This window comes from Triticum aestivum, chromosome 7B, assembly GCF_018294505.1.
Source record: "Triticum aestivum cultivar Chinese Spring chromosome 7B, IWGSC CS RefSeq v2.1, whole genome shotgun sequence".
Lineage (NCBI taxonomy): Eukaryota > Viridiplantae > Streptophyta > Magnoliopsida > Poales > Poaceae > Triticum > Triticum aestivum.
This window is the reverse complement of record NC_057813.1, coordinates 155,740,022-155,746,437: the sequence shown is the minus strand read 5'-3', so window position 1 is coordinate 155,746,437 and position 6,416 is coordinate 155,740,022. Positions and strand designations below refer to the sequence as shown.

Below are 6,416 nucleotides of genomic sequence, written 5' to 3'. Positions count from 1 at the left end.
CCCTGCCGGAGGGGGGATCCCATCACCGGTGGCCATCTTCATCATCCTAGCGCTATCCATGACGAGGAGGGAGTAGTTCACCCTCTGGGCTGAGGGTATGTACCAGTAGCTATGTGTTTGATCTCTCTCTTTCTCGTGTTCTCTCTCGTGTTCCTCTATGGCACGATCTTGATGTATCCCGAGCTTTGCTATTGTAGTTGGATCTTATGATGTTTCTCCCCCTCTACTCTCTTGTGATGAATTGAGTTTCCCCTTTGAAGTTATCTTATCGGATTGAGTCTTTTATGAGAACACTTGATGTATGTCTTGCCGTGATTATCTGTGGTGACAATGGGATATCATGTGCCACTTGATGTATGTTTTGGTGATCAACTTGCGGGGTTTGTGACATTGGGAACCTATGCATAGGGGTTGGCACACGTTCTTGACTCTCCGGTAGAACTTTGGGGCACTCTTTGAAGTACTTTTATGTTGGTTGGATGAATCTGAGATTGTGTGATGCATATCGTATAATCATGCCCACGGATACTTGAGATGATAATGGAGTATCTAGGTGACATTAGGGTTTTGGTTGATTTGTATCTTAAGGTGTTATTCTAGTACGAACTCTTTTATAGATCGATCCGAAAGAATAACTTTGAGGTGGTTTCGTACCCTACCATAATCTCTACTTTTGTTCTCCGCTATTAGTGGCTTTGGAGTGACTCTTTGTTGCATGTTGAGGGCTTGTTATATGATCTATCTATGTTATTATTGTTGAGAGAACTTGCACTAGTGAAAGTATGAACCCTAGGCCTTGTTTCCTATCATTGCAATACCATTTACGCTCACTTTTATCTTTAGTTACCTTACTGTTTTTATTTCAGATTACAAAAACCTATATCTACTATCTATTTTGCACTTGTATCACCATCTCTTCGCCGAACTAGTGCACCTATACAATTTGCCATTGTATTGGGTGTGTTGGGGACACAAGAGACTCTTTGTTATTTGGTTGCAGGGTTGTTTGAGAGAGACCATCTTCATCCTATGCCTCACACAGATTGATAAACCTTAGGTCATCCACTTGAGGGAAATTTGCTACTGTCCTACAAACCTGTGCACTTGCTGGCCCAACAACGTCTACAAGAAGAAGGTTGTGTAGTAGACATCATGTATCCCGAAGTTCACACCCTTGCGGATGCTAATCTCCGTTTGGAGCAGCGTGGAGGCACAATGCTCCCTAAGAAGCCACTAGGGCCACTGTAATCTCCTCACGCCCTCGCACAATGCAAGATGCCGTGATTCCACTAAGGGGCCCTTAAGGGCAGTCACCGAACCCGTACAAATGACAACTCTTGGGGGCGGTCACTGAACCCGTACACTTTGGCAACCCTTGGGGGCGGTCACCGGTACCCGTCAAATTGCTCGGGGCGATATACACAACCCAATTGGAGACCCCGACGCTTGCCCGGAGCTATACACCACAATGCTTGAGCTCTGAACACCACCAACCATCTAGGGCGCCCAAGCACCCAAGAGGAACAAGCTCAAGGGTACCAAGCACCCAAGAGTAATAAGCTTCTCAACTTGTAACTTCCACGTATCACCATGGAGAACTCAAACCGATGCACCAAATGCAATGGCAAGGGCACACGGAGTGCTCAAGTCCTTCTCTCCCAAATCCCACCAAAGCAACTAATGCTAGGAAAGAAAATGAGAGGAAGAACAAGAAGGAGAACACCAAGAACTCCAAGATCTAGATCCAAGGGGTTCCCCTCACATAGAGGAGAAAGTGATTGGTGGAAATGTGGATCTAGATCTCCTCTCTCCTTTCCCCCCAAAACTAGCAAGAATCCATGGAGGGACTGAGAGATAGCAAGCTCGAAGAAGGTCAACAATGGGGGAAGAACACGAGCTCAAAGGATAAGGTTCATTGGGGAAGAAGACCCCCTTTTACAGGTGGGAAAAAATCCAACCTTATGCTCAGCCCGCACAGAGTGGTACTACCGCTCGTCCTCACGTGACTACCACTAGGGGTAGCGGTACTACCTCAAAGAGTAGTGGTACTACTGCTTGCGAGCGGTACTAAAAAAATACATCCGTGTCTACCACCGCTGGACTTGTGACGTGTTTTTGGTCCGGAGCGGAAGTAGCCACGGAAGTAGCCACAGTAGTACCGCTCCCAAGGGCGGTAGTAAAAATTTACATCCCCTCCAAGCGGTAGTACCGCTCCCATGAGCGGTAGTACCGCTGCAGCCTTTTTAATGACACCAAAACTGACACAACTTCTGCAAACGGACTCCAAATATGATGAAACCAAGTTTGTTGGAAAGCTAGCAACAAGGACTAACAAATCTTGACAGAAATAACAATAAGAAGGAAATAGGAAAAGGCCCATAAGAAAATGGTGAGAACCGTTCCTCGAATAAGACGGGTAAAACCTCCAACACTGAAAACGCAATAGAAGAGGCATATGAAATCCGTTTTCAAAGTACTATAGTTTGTCACAAAGATAACCACAAGATCTAAAACCTCAAAAGAAAATAGAAATAAGAATAAAGAAAGATGATGCAAGGATACAATGGTTTGAGCTCTCGACGAACGATACGATCAAGCTACTCACTTGAGAGCCCCCCTTGATAGTACGGCTATCGATCCTATAACCCGGTGTCCAAACTATCACCATGAGACCGGTAAAATATAAAACCTATCAAGGGCAAACCTTTGCCTTGCACGAAGTCCCCTTGAGCTAGATGACGACGATCTTGACTCCCTCAAGTTGGACCACCTTTTTTGATTGCGTTCGCTCGATGAAGACTAGTTGATTGCTCCCCCATACTCCACTATGGGTGAGCCAGTCTTTGGCACATCTTCACAAGTCCATTGATACCATAATGGATGACAAGCTACAAGCATGATTTCTTTGTGATGCTCCACTTGAACTTGCACAACACAACCTTGATTTGATGTCATCCTCCATGGGTTGTATGTGATCTTCCTCTTGATGCAAGCCCATGGAAGCAAACCTAACCCCAAATATAACTCTCACAAATACCATGGGTTAGTACACAAAGCGCAATGGACAATGCTTACCAAACCGTGAGATCACTTGATCCCACTCGGTGTATCTTCTACGCTTTGTGTGATGATCAACTTGAATCACTCTCTGTACTTAGTCTTGATCAACCTTGACTCTTTCCAACTCTCTTCATTTGGATGATGTCTTGAAGGTAAACATGAATGATCACACAATCTTCTTCTTCAAGACATGCTTGCAATAAGCTCAATACTCACATGACCAATCTTTGGATAATTCCTTAATAACACCTTGGTCAACTCATAAACTCCTTGAAACCAACACATGTACTTCAAGAAATGCCTATGGACAAATCCTTCAAATATAACTCAATGCAACCATTAGTCCATAGAGAATGTCATCAATTACCAAAACCACACATGGGGGCACCATGTGTCCTTTCAATCTCCCCCATTTTGGTAATTGATGACAATCACTTTCAAGAGAGTTTATATAAGGAATTATGCATCGCCATGCAATGCAACAACCAATGATGCAGGAGAATGAGATGCAAATGCTTAGGAACAAAACCAAAGCAAGGAGAAAACTCTGAAAACCTTCACCACAAAACTCTCTGAAACTTCTCCCCCATTGGCATCGATTGCCAAAATGGGCGAAAAGCTTAGAAGGCCAATATAAAACAGGTTCTTCCATAAATTGTGTATTTCTCAAAAAGATAGTGGAATGACATACACATATCCAAAGGTAAATACTTGGAGGAATACTAACTATATTGAGGCACAAAGATTGCTAAAGAATGAGATGCCACAAGGACATAACAAAGAGAGACACGAGCAATCAAGCAATCAAAAGGTACCAATTGAAGCAAGCAATCAAAGGATATCAATTGAACCAACTAGACCAAAGATCCTACGAGCCACATGAATAAAGGATATTAGAATATGAGCGAAGGAGTGTTCTTAAAGAAACTAGAGAAGGTCCCCATGATTTGTGCACACATAAGAATTTTTGTATTTGAATACAAAGTGCACAGAATAGGATCATAGCTCCCCCAAAATCAAAAGAAACTTACAACAAGTGCAAGTGAGCATATAGGAAACAAATCCTAGCACTTGCAACAAACAAATGGTTGAGCAATCATGTAAAAGAGGCAACTAAGAATAGGCTCAACCAAAATGATGTGTGTGAGTCATGGAAAAGCACTTGAGAAGACTAAAATAAGGATGAGCATTAAGCATCAACATAGTCTTGGATAAATGAGATACACGATGCATGACATGTCCTCTCCACACACACCCAACTAGCAAATGGGTTCACAAGCTCACTAAAATGATAACAACAAAGCTTGCGACAACCCATGGTAAAGATAGAAGATGAAGGCCTCATCAAGAAGAGGGATACCAATTAAGATGGCAAAAGCCTAGTAAAGATAAGCATGAGGAAAATAATCTTCACCACACAAGAGTGCATCGAGATGCGATGATATAAGACACACTGAAGGTAAAAGCTTTCACAGAGCCACCACAGAAATAATATAAGAAAGACAAGGTGGGCATGAAAGAAAGGATATCATCTAGATATGCAACTTCTCTCAAGTGTATAAGATTCTAGGTAGACGAAATCATGATGATATATATCTACAAAGAAGGATGTACACCCGAAATAGTTACAACACGAAGGAACAAGATATCCAAAAGGAAGTCATACATATACCAATAAGATATTTGCTTAGAAGCATAGCACATGGCTAGATATGGTCTTATTGTATATAAATGAATTCCTACCACACAACCATCAAAGACATCACAACTAGCAACATGAGATTATCGTTGAGATGCTTTGAGAAAGGAAACAAGTATCACAAGATGGAATGAATAGCATGCCGGATGCAACCTACACAAGGTTGAATGAAAGAAAATAATGCATGAAAAGATACTTGTTACCGAGATATCATTGGAAGGATGTAGAAGAAACCAATTGAAGGTAGATAGTGGTTCATTGATCATCCTAGCTTGACTACAATAAGCACATGGTGACAACACCTTCCTTGTGAGTGACTCGAGCATCCAATGCATCTCCAATTGTTCCTAGAACAACAACACAAACAAATGGTACCCAACCTCATTGGGACCAAAGAGTTAGAAACACCAATACATAGGACAAACTCCACATACATATGTGCATATATATAGGGTGGGTATATTCTACAACTGATTGTAGAATAATATTCTACAATAGGCAAGCCCCTATATAAGGTAGTTTTGAATTGGAGACCGACCCGACCAGGCAACACCTGCCCGGATCTCGAAAACAGATCCCCCGACCAAGCACCCTCGGCCCCGACCCCGGCCGCACTGGCGGCAGCGGCACTCCCAGTGGCCGCCGCCACCGCCGCAGCCACCTCCTCAAGGGATCCTCCTTCCCCGACACCCTCCAAGGCTACCCCGCTCTCGGTAGCCCTCTCCGTGGCGAGCCCCACTTCCCCCTCGTCCACCGCCGCCGGCGTCGGTGGTGCGACGACCCCCTCCCACTTCCGGCATAGCGCGTGGAATGGCGCGGGAAGCTACCGCGACAGCTGCTGCACGGCGCCGCCGATGGAGGCGCCGAGGTCTGACTCGGCCTGCCCAAGTCAGCCGCTGATCTCCATGAAGGACGCGACGACCACGGCCGGGAGGTTGATGCTGACCGCGAAGGGGGTGGCGGGGAGCTCAATGTCGAAGGGGAGGAGCTTGAGCGGCGGGGTGGGCCACGGGAGCTGCGGCGTCTGCACATGGAGTTGGAGGAGCAGCCCCAAGGCGCCCTGCGCGAGACGGTAGGCCAGGTCCTGCCCGATCCGCTGCACGCCCACCAGCGCGTCCAGGGAGATCTCCATGGATGGCGGCGGTATGGGGCGCCGGGCGGAGGCGCGCCCCGGTGTAGCGGATTAGCTCGAGCAGCGGCGAAATAGATTGGTAGTAGCCTGTGTATCCCTACCATCGAGGTGTTCGACGGGAAGTACAAAGGTAGCAGTAATGAGAAGTACATATAATATTTAGGTAGAAGTACAGAGCAGTACAACATGCGAGCGAGGAAGTACCTGCTGAGAATTATTCCTGCTCGGGAGGCAGTACCATAGTTACACTGAGAGAAGTACCGAGTAGTTTGAAGTAGCGGTACAGGGTGTCCTTTATGCTAATTTGGTACTCATCTTTTGCAGCTGCTACTTGGAGCTGTGGAATTAGCAAGCTTAGGGAAATGCAAAAAAGGTTCTCTGTAGTGAAGAGAAGCAGCAGTGCAGATAAAAATGCAAAACTAGCCTTAATAAAAATTGTGTAATTGAGAAGTACAAACCCCTATAAGATCAGGAAGTACAAAATTGATGGTCCCAAGAAGTACAAGATACATGTCGAAGGAAACT

The 6,416-nt window shown here is 45.1% G+C and overlaps 1 pseudogene; it reads right to left on the bottom strand.

The window, feature by feature from the left end:
- Positions 1-4,877: 4,877 nt before the first annotated feature.
- On the bottom strand, positions 4,878-5,891 carry LOC123157793 (uncharacterized; annotated as a pseudogene).
- Positions 5,892-6,416: the final 525 nt, after the last annotated feature.